We start from the raw sequence: 11109 nt of genomic DNA on the forward strand, positions 1-11109 counted from the left end.
GGAAAAAAAAGAAATAAAGAAACAAAAAGCATCTAAGGGGGAGGGGGCCACACGAGGAGCCGGGCTAAGGCGGGGCGAGTGCCCCCAGGACAGGAAAGCACAGTCCCAGAGAAGCAGTAGCTTCACCAATCTTCCCGGGAGGGAAAGGCGCTCACAGGGAGTTAGAGCAGGACCCCAGGAGGGCGGGGATGCCCTCAGGCTCCCTGGGACACTAACAGAGCAACCTGCGCCCCGCCCCGGGGAGAGTGCGCCGAGCTCCTTAAAGGGTTGCAGCCTGGGGATCCCTGGGTGGCGCAGCGGTTTGGCGCCTGCCTTTGGCCCAGGGCGCGATCCTGGAGACCCGGGATCGAATCCCACATCGGGCTCCCTGCATGGAGCCTGCTTTCTCCCTCTGCCTGTGTCTCTGCCTCCTCTCTCTCTCTGTGACTATCATAAATAAATAAAATCTTTAAAAAAAAAAAAAAGGGTTGCAGCCTGCGCACCACTGGACCCCGGCACAGCTCGAGGCAGCTCAGATGGCGGCTCCCGAAGAGGAAGAGGCTCCATGCGGAGGGGGGCTGCGCCGCTCCCGGAGCAGCTCGGAGGGGCTCCAGTGGCGGCCTCCGGGGAAGAGGCGGTCTGCACGGCCGGGAGCACGAATCCAACAGCGCAGGCCCAGGAATACTGGGCGCCGGGACACAGCACAGGATCCGGCCTCCCCCCGGACAGGCAGAGGCCGGGAGGGCACAGGACCGCAAGGACGCTCCTGCCCCGAGCTGAGCAGATCAGCGGCCCCGACCCCGGAGCCTCCAGGCCCCTGCAGGGGGAGAGCTCCGTAGTTACTGCGGGAGCTGAATCCAGGGCTCCAGGGCTGGCCACCGCCAGTGTGGTTGTTCCTCCTGGGGCCTCACGGGGAAAATAACCCCCACTGAGCCCTGCACCAGGCAGGGGGCAGAGCAGCTCCCCCAAGCGCTAACACCTGAAAATCAGCACAACAGGCCCCTCCCCCAGAAGACAAACTAGACGGACAAGTTCCAGGGAAAGTCAAGGGACTTAAAGTATACAGAATCAGAAGATACTCTCCCGTGTTTTTTTTTTTGTTTGTTTTTCTGTTTTCTTTGCTTTTTGATTTCTGTTTGCTTACCCCACCCTTTTTTCCTTTCGTTTCTTTCTCTTTTTCTTCTTTTTTCTTTTTTCTTCCTTTTTTCTTTTTCTCTTTTCTTTCATTCTTTCTCTCCTCTCTTTTTCTACTTTCCCCAATACAACTTGTTTTTGGCCACTCTGCACCGAGCAAAATGACTAGAAGGAAAACCTCACCTCAAAAGAAAGAATCAGAAACAGTCCTCTCTCCCACAGAGTTACAAAATCTGGATTACAATTCAATGTCAGAAAGCCAATTCAGAAGCACTATTATACAGCTACTAGGGGCTCTAGAAAAAGCATAAAGGACTCAAGAGACTTCATGACTGCAGAATTTAGAGCTAATCAGGCAGAAATTAAAAATCAATTGAATGAGATTGCAATCCAAACTAGAAGTCCTAACGATGAGGGTTAAGGAGGTGGAAGAAGGAGTGGGTGACATACAAGACAAGTGATGGCAAAGAAGGAAACTGAGGAAAAAGAGACAGACAATTTAAAAGACCATGAAGACAGATTAGGGAAATAAGGGACAGCCTGAGGAAGAAAAACCTACGTTAATTGGGGTTCCGAGGGTGCCAAAAGGGACAGAGGTCCAGAATATGTATTTGAACAAATCCTAGCTGAAAACTTTCCTAATCTGGGAAGGGAAACAGGCATTCACATCCAGGAAATAGAGAGAAGCCCCCCCTAAAATCAAAAACCGTTCACCACCTCGACATTTAATAGTGAAGCTTGCAAATTCCAAAGATAAAGAGAAGATCCTTAAAGCAGCAAGAGACAAGGGATCCCTGACTTTATGGGGGAGGAGTATTAGGGTTAATAGCAGACCTCTCCACAGACACCTGGCAGGCCAAAAAGGGCTGGCAGGATATATTCAGGGTCCTAAATGAGAAAAACATGCAACCAAGAATACTTTATGCACCAAGGCTCTCATTCAAAATGGAAGGAGAGATAAAGAGCTTCCAAGACAGGCAGGAACTGAAAGAATATGTGACCTCCAAACCAACTCTGCAAGAAATTTTCAGGGGGACTCTTAAAATTCCCCTTCAAGAAGAAATTCAGTGCAACAATCGACAAAACAAGGACCTGAATAGACATCATGATGACACTAAACTCATATCTCTCAATAGTAACTCTGAACGTGAACGGGCTTAATGATCCCATCAAAAGGCGCAGGGTTTCAGAATGGATTAATAAAAAGCAGGACCCATCTATTTGCTGTCTACAAGAGACTCATTTTAGACAGAAGGACACCTACAGCCTGAAAATAAAAGGTTGGAGAACCATTTACCATTCAAATGGTCCTCAAAAGAAAGCAGAGGTAGCCATCTTCATATCAGATAAACTAAAATTTACCCCGAAAACTGTAGTGAGAGATGAAGAGGGACACTATATCATACTTAAAGGATCTATCCAACAAGAGGACTGAACAATCCTCAATATATATGCCCCGAATGTGGGAGCTGCCGAATATTTAAACCAATTAATAACCAAAGTGAAGAAATACTTAGATAATAATACACTTATACTTGGTGACTTCAATCTAGCTCTTTCTACCCTCGATAAGTCTTCTAAGCACAACATCTCCAAAGAAACGAGAGCTTTAAATGATACACTGGACCAGATGGATTTCACAGATATCTACAGAACTTTACATTCAAACCCAACTGAATACACATTCTTCTCAAGTGCACATGGAACTTTCTCCAGAATAGACCACATACTGCGTCACAAATCAGTTCTGAACCTATACCAAGAGATTGGGATTGTCCCCTGCATATTCTCAGACCATAATGCCTTGAAATTAGAAATAAATCACAACAAGAAGTTTGGAAGGACTTCAAACACGTGGAGGTTAAGGAGCATCCTCCAAAAAGATGAAATTATGGAAGGATTAAAAAGATTCATGGAAACTAATGAGAATGAAGATTAAACCATTCAAAATCTTTGGGATGCAGCAAAAGCCGTCCTAAGGGGGAAATACATCGCAATACAAGCATCCATTCAAAAACTGGAAAGAACTCAAATACAAAAGCTAACCTTACACCTAAAGGAGCTAGAGAAAAAAACAGCAAATAGATCCTACACCCAACAGAAGAAGAGAGTTAATAAAGATTCGAGCAGCACTCAAGGAAATAGAGACCAGAAGAACTATGGAACAGATCAACAAAACCATGAGTTGCTTCTTTGAAAGAATAAATAAGATAGATAAACCACTAGCCAGCCATATTAAAAGAAGAGAGAAGAGACTCAAATTAACAAATCATGAATGAGAAAGGAGAGATCACTACCAACACCAAGGAAATACAAACGATTTTAAAAACATATTATGAACAGCTATACGCCAATAAGTTAGGCAATCTAGAAGAAATGGACGCATTCCTGGAAAGCCACAAACTACCAAAACTGGAACAGGAAGAAATTGAAAACCTGAACAGGCCAATAACCAGGGAGAAAATTCAAGCAGTCATCAAAAACCTCAAGACACAAAAGTCCAGGGCCAGATGGCTTCCCAGGGGAATTCTATCAAACGTTTCAAGAAGAAACCATAAGTATTCTACTAATGCTGTTTGGAAAGATGGAAAGAGAAGGAGTACTTCAAAATTCACTCTATGAGGCCAGCATCACCTTAATTCCAAAACCAGACAAAGACCCCACCAAAAAGGAGAATTATAGACAAATATTCCCTGTTGAACATGGATGCAAAAACACTCAACAAGATACTAGCCAGCAGGATCCAACAATACATTAAGAAATTTATTCACCATGACCAAGTAGGATTTATTCCCGGGACACAAGGCTGGTTCAACACTCGTAAAATAATCAATGTGATTCATCATCTCAGCAAGAGAAAAACCAGGCATCATATGATCATCTCATTAGATGCAGAGAAAACCATTTGACAAAATACTTCCATCTATTCCTGATCAAAACTCTTCAGAGTGTAGGGATAGAGGAAACATTCCTCAACATCTTAAAGCCATCTACAAAAAACCCACAGCAAATATCATTCTCAAAGGGGAAGTACTGGGAGGCTTTCCCCTAAGATCAGGAACAAGACAGGGATGTCCACTCTCACCACTGCTATTCAACATAGTACTAGAAGTCCTAGCCTCAGCGTCAGACAACAAAAAGATATAAAATGCATTCAAATTGGCAAAGAAGTCAAATTCTCCTTCTAGCCGATGACATGATAATCTACATAGAAAACAAAAAGACTCCTTCCCAAGATTGCTAGAACTCATACAGCAAGTGGGCAGTGTCGCAGGATACAAAATCAATGCCCAGAAATCAGTGGCATTTCTATACACTAACAATGAGACTGAAGAAAGAGAAATTAAGGAGTCAATCCCATTTACAATTGCACCCAAAAGCATAAGATACCTAGGAATAAATCTAACCAAAGAGGTAAAGGATCTATACCCTAAAAGCTATAGAACACTTCTGAAAGAAATTGAGGAAGACACAAAGAGATGGAAAAATATTCCGTGCCCTCAGATTGGCAGAATTAATATTGTGAAAATATCAATGTTACCCAGGGCAATTTACACGTTTAATGCAACCCTATCAAAATACCATGGACTTTTCTTCAGAGACTTGGAACAAATTATTTTAAGTTTGTGTGGAATCAGAAAAGACCCCGAATAGCCAGGGGGAATTTTAAAATAGAAAACCATAACTGAGGGCATCCACAGTGCCAGATTTCATGTTTGTACTACAAAGCTGCGGTCATCAAGACAGTGTGGTACTGGCACAAAAACAGACACATAGATCAATGTAACAGAACAGAGAATCCAGAAGTGGACCCTCAACTTTACGGTCAACTAATATTCGACAAAGCAGGAAAGGACCTCCACTGGAAAAAAGCCAGTCTCATCAATAAATGGTGCCGGGGAAAATTGGACCTCCACATGCAGAAGAGTGATACTTGACCACCCTCTTTCACCATATAGAAAGATAAACTCAAAATGGATGAAAGTTCTAAATGTGAGACAAGATTTCATCAAAATCCTAGAGGAGAACACAGGCAACACCCTTTTTGAACTCGGCCATAGTAACTTCTTGCAAGATACATCCATGAAGGCAAAAGAAACAAAAGCAAAATGAACTATTGGGACTTCATCAAGATAAGAAGCTTTTGCACAGCAAAGGATACAGTCAACAAAACTAAAAGGCAACCTACAGAATGGGATAAGAGATTTGCAAATGACCCTATCAGATAAAGGGCTAGTTTCCAAGATCTATAAAGAACTTCTTAAACTCAACACCAAAGAAACAAACAATCCAATCATGAAATGGGCAAAAGACATGAACAGAAATCTCACAGAGGAAGACATAGACATGGCCAACATGCACATGAGAAATGCTCCGCATCACTTGCCATCAGGGAAATACAAATCAAAACCACATGAGATACCACCTCACACCAGTGAGAATGTGGAAAATTAACAAGGCAGAGGAAACCACAAATGTTGGAGAGGATGTGTGGAAAGGGAACCCTCTTGCACTTTTGGTGCGAATGTGAAATGGTGCAGCCACTCTGGAAAACTGTGTGGGGGTTCCTCAAAGGGTTAAAAATAGATCTGTCCTACGACCCAGCAATTGCACTGCTGGGGATTTACTCCAACGATACAGATGCAATGAAACGCCGGGACACCAGCACTCCGATGTTTTCTAGCAGCAATGTCCACAATAGCCAAACTGTGGAAGGAGCCTCGGTGTCCATCAAAAGATGAATGGATAAAGAAGATGTGGTTTATGTATACAATGGAATATTACTCAGGATTAGAAATGACAAATACCCGCCATTTGCTTCGACGTGGATGGAACTGGAGGGTATTATGCTGAGTGAAATAAGTCAATCGGAGAAGGACAAGCATTATATGGTCACATTCATTTGGGGAATATAAATAATATTGAAACGGAATAGAGGGGAAGGGAGAAGAAGAGGGTAGGAAATATCAGAAAGGGAGACAGAACATGAGAGACTCCGAACCCTGGGAAATGAACTAGGGGTAGTGGAAGGGGAGGAGGGCGAGGTGTGGGGTTGACTGTGTGGCGGGCACTGAGGGGGGCACTTGACGGGATGATGACTTGGTGTTATTCTGTATGTTGGCAAATTGAACACCATACAAAATAAATTTATTATTAAAAAAACGATTTTAAAAACATATTATGAACAGCTATACGCCAATAAATTAGGCAATCTAGAAGAAATGGACGCATTTCAGGAAAACCAACAAACTACCAAAACTGGAACTGGAAGAAATAGAAAACCTGATCAGGCCTATAACCAGGGAGGAAATTGAAGCAGTCATCAAAAACCTCCCAAGACACAAAAGTCCAGGGCCAGATGGCTTCCCAGGGTAATTCTATCAAACGTTTAAAGAAGAAATCATACCCTATTCTACTAAAGCTGTTTGGAAAGATGGAAAGAGATGGAGTACTTCCAATCGTTCTTTGAGGCCATAATCACCTTTTTTCCAAAACCAGACAAAGACCCCACCAGAAAGGAGAATTATAGACCAATATCCCTGATGAACATGGATGCAAAAACACTCAACAAGATACTAGCCAACAGGATCCAACCAGTACATTAAGAAGATTATTCATCATGACCAAGTACGATTTATCCCCGGGATGCAAGGCTGGTTCAACACTCGTAAAACAATCAGTGTGATTCATCATTTCAGCAAGAGAAAAAACAAGAACCATATGATGTTTTCAATAGATGCAGAGAAAGCATTTGACAAAATACAGCATCCATTCCTGATCAAAACTCTTCAGAGTGTGGGGATAGAGGGAACATTCCTCAACATCTTAAAAGCCATCTATGAAAAGCCCACAGCAAATATCATTCTCAATGGGGGAAGCACTGGGAGCCTTTCCCCTAAGATAAGGAACAAGACAGGGATGTCCACTCTCACCACTGCTATTCAACATCGTACTAGAAGTCCTAGCCTCAGCAATCAGACAACAAAAAGATATAAAATGCATTCAAATTGGCAAAGAAGTCAAATTCTCCCTCTTCGCCGATGACATGATAATCTACATAAAAAACCAAAAGACCCCCCCCCAAGATTGCTAGAACTCATACAGCAATTTGGTAGCATGGCAGGATACAAAATCAATGCCCAGAAATCAGTGGCATTTCTATACACTATCAATGAGACTGAAGAAAGAGAAATTAAGGAGTCAATCCCATTTACAATTGCACCCAAAAGCATAAGATACCTAGGAATAAATCTAACCAAAGAGGTAAAGGATCTATACCCTAAAAGCTATAGAACACTTCTGAAAGAAATTGAGGAAGACACAAAGAGATGGAAAAATATTCCGTGCTCTTGGATTGGCAGAATTAATATTGTGAAAATGTCAATGTTACCCAGGGCAATTTATACGTTTAATGCAACCCTATCAAAATACCATGGACTTTCTTCAGAGAGTTGGAGAAGAAATCATCTTAAGATTTCTGTGGAATCAGAAAAGACCCCGAATAGCCAGGGGAATATTGAGAAAGAAAATCATAGCCGGGGGCATCACAATGCCAGATTTCATGTTGTACTACAAAGCTGCAGTCATCAAGACAGTGTGGTCCTGGCACAAAAATAGACACATAGATCAATGTAACAGAACAGAGAATCCAGAAGTGGACCCTCAACTTTATGGTCAACTAATATTCGACAAAGCAGGAAAGACTATCCACTGGAAAAAAAGCCAGTCTCATCAATAAATGGTGCCGGGAAAAATTGGACATCCACATGCAGAAGAGTGATACTTGACCACCCTCTTTCACCATATAGAAAGATAAACTCAAAATGGATGAAAGTTCTAAATGTGAGACAAGATTTCATCAAAATCCTAGAGGAGAACACAGGCAACACACTTTTTGAACTCGGCCACAGTAACTTCTTGCAAGATACATCCATGAAGGCAAAAGAAACAAAAGCAAAAATGAAGTATTGGGACTTCATCAAGATAAGAAGCTTTTGCCACAGCAAAGGATACAGTCCAACAAATCTAAAAGATAACCTGTAGAATGGGAGAAGATATTTGCAAATGACGTATCAGATAAAAGACTAGTATCCAAGATTTATAAAGAACTTATTAAACTGAACACCAAAGAAACAAACAATCCAATCAATGAAATGGGCAAAAGACATGAAGAGAAATGTCACAGAGGAAGACATACACATTGCCAACAAGCACATGAGAAAATGCTCTGCATCACTTTGCCATCAGGGAAATATAAATCAAAACCACAATGAGATACCACCTCACACCAGTGAGAATGGGGAGGAAAGTTAACAAGGCAGGAAACTACTAATGTTGGAAGGATGTGGAGAAAGGGAACCTCTCTTGCACTGTTGGTGGGAATGTGAACTGGTGCAGCCACTCTGTAAAAACTGTGTGGAGGTTCCTCAAAGGGTTAAAAATAGATCTGCCCTACGACCCAGCTATTGCACTGCTGGGGATTTACCCCAAAGATGCAGATGCAATGAAACACGGGGACACCTGCACCTCGATGTTTATAGCAGCAATGTCCACAATAGCCAAACTGTGGAAGGAGCCTTGGTGTCCATTCAAAAGATGAATGGGTAAAGAAGATGTGGTTTATGTATATAATGGAATATTACTCAGCCTTTAGAAATGACAAATACCCACCATTTGCTTCACGTGGATGGAACTAGAGGGTATTATGCAGAGTGAAATGTCAATTGGAGAAGGCCAAACATTATATGGTCTCATTCATTTGGGAATATAAGAAATAGTGAAAGGGAATAAAAGGGAAAGGAGAAGAAAATAAGTGGGAAATATCAGAAAGGGAGACAGATCATGAATGGTCCTAACTCTGGGAAACGAACTATGGGTTGTGGAAGGGGAGGAGGGCGTGGTGTGGGGGTGACTGTGTGGCAGGCACTGAGGTGGATTACTTGACATGATGAGTACTGGGTTTTATTCTGTATGTTGACAAATTGAACACCAATAAAAATAAATTTGTTTAAAAAAGTAAATAAAAAGAAATAAAAATTTTCTGAAAATTCCATTTGCCAACCCAGAATGCTGGATTTCAAAAGCTTCTGCTCCTTTACATGTGGCGTATCGAAAGGCAATGTTGGCGGTGACTTGTAGTGCATCCACGATTGGGATGGTATCATCATAGTCGTTTCTTTTCTTTTTTTAAAATGTTTTATTTATTTATGATAGTCACGCAGAGAGAAAGAGAGAGAGGCAGGATATAGGCAGAGGGAGAAGCAGGCTCCATGCACCAGGAGCCCGACGTGGGACTCGATCCCGGGTCTCCAGGATCGCGCCCTGGGCCATAGGCTGGCGCTAAACCGCTGCTCCACCCAGGGATCCCAGTCGTTTCTTTTCTTACACATGTCCAACAAGAACACGTTGAGTCCAGTTTCTTTGTCTTGCATCAGTTTCAGTATATTTTGTACACACAGACAGTTTTCAGACCTATATGGATTTGGGGCATCAACAAGGCCCATAAAGCTGTTAGGAAAGTTTTCATAACCATGCCCTGCATAATATAATAATCCATATACTCCTTTGTCTAAAAGTAGTTAAAATTCATCCACAGCATTTCACATCTCGTATTCAGTAAGATCCAACTGTGAAACAAGTTTGAAATCTAGTAGTCCTAACAAGTTGGTCAATTCACATACATCCACCAAAGGAGCTTTAGGCTTGGGGTGCTCCCAGTAATTCATATTTCCTATCAAAAGAACAACTTTGTCCTTTGCCAAAGGCTGATTAGCTGTTTGCTCTTTTTTGTTGGGTTGTCCAAGATTATCTAATTCATCTTCAGTGCACTCCACTGCCTCATCTGCTATTCCTTTTTTTAAAAATTTTTATTTATTTATGATAGTCACACACTCAGAGAGAGAGAGAGGCAGAAACACAGGCAGAGGGAGAAGCAGGCTCCATGCACCCGGAGCCCGACGTGGGATTCGATCCCGGGTCTCCAGGATCGCGCCCTGGGCCAAAGGCAGGTGCTAAACCGCTGCGCCACCCAGGGATCCCTCATCTGCTATTCCTATGATGATTTCCACCTTCTAGCTATCCTGTCTCGATCACTATATACATGACACCAATAGGTTCCCCGATGTTCCAGATCCACATAAGGCACCATGTATAGCTTTCCTGTCTCATGTATTAATGGTGACTCATTTTTGAACCACTGGTAGTGAGGAATAGGGCTTCCAACAGCAACACACTGTAAGACCAATGTACTGCCAGGCATTATTAGCCTTTGGGACCTTGGTTCAACACAGATTTGCAACTTGGATTCAGAGATGCCATCTGAACTTTCTGGAAGCTTCCTGTTACTTCTGTGACATCACAAACATCCAGCTGTGACCAACCACTTGCTGAATTCAAAGGTGAAATTATTATTAACTCGACACACATAAAAGCCTGCATCTTTTTACATGTACTGTGTTAAAAATGAGTGCTGATGCATTTTCGTTCAGAATCTCTTTATTCATTTTAAACCACTGATACTGTACGAAGGGATGTCTAGTTGCCCGGCAACACAGTTTCACAAACTGTCTAGCCAAGACTGCCTTTGATTCTGGGTTGACAGTGATCTTTATTCCTGGGGGCCAAGAAGCAGAACCTCCGTGTGCTCCAAAGCCTGCAGAAAGTCACTCAGTTCTGTGACTGTACAACCTTTCTCACCCATCAGCTTCAGTAAACATAAGCTTGGACTTCAGGCTCCAAGACCTTAAGAGAACACTGCTCCAAGTCCAGACAACTGAGCCAGAGGCGCCCCCGACTCCCCGCCACCTTGGCCAGCTTCCTCCAGCCCCAGCCCTCAGGCGCTCTGTCCAGGCTCACCCTGAGCCTCCGCAGCAGCGGCTCCGGAAGGCGGTTGAGGATCTCACCAGCTGGAGCGGAGAGCCGCGGCCCCGAGGGCGCGGCCGGAGGCATCTGCGAGGCCGGGGGCGGCGGGGGCCTGCAGCAGCTCCCGCACAGCGA

At 43.1% G+C, this 11109-nt stretch overlaps 1 pseudogene; it reads right to left on the reverse strand.

Annotated features, from left to right (window-relative positions):
• Positions 1 to 9150: 9150 nt before the first annotated feature.
• Positions 9151 to 11061, reverse strand: LOC119879513 (annotated as a pseudogene).
• Between the last annotated feature and the right edge of the window lie 48 nt (positions 11062 to 11109).

The sequence above is a fragment of the Canis lupus genome, unplaced genomic scaffold (genome assembly GCF_011100685.1).
Source record: "Canis lupus familiaris isolate Mischka breed German Shepherd unplaced genomic scaffold, alternate assembly UU_Cfam_GSD_1.0 chrUn_S955H1121, whole genome shotgun sequence".
Lineage (NCBI taxonomy): Eukaryota > Metazoa > Chordata > Mammalia > Carnivora > Canidae > Canis > Canis lupus.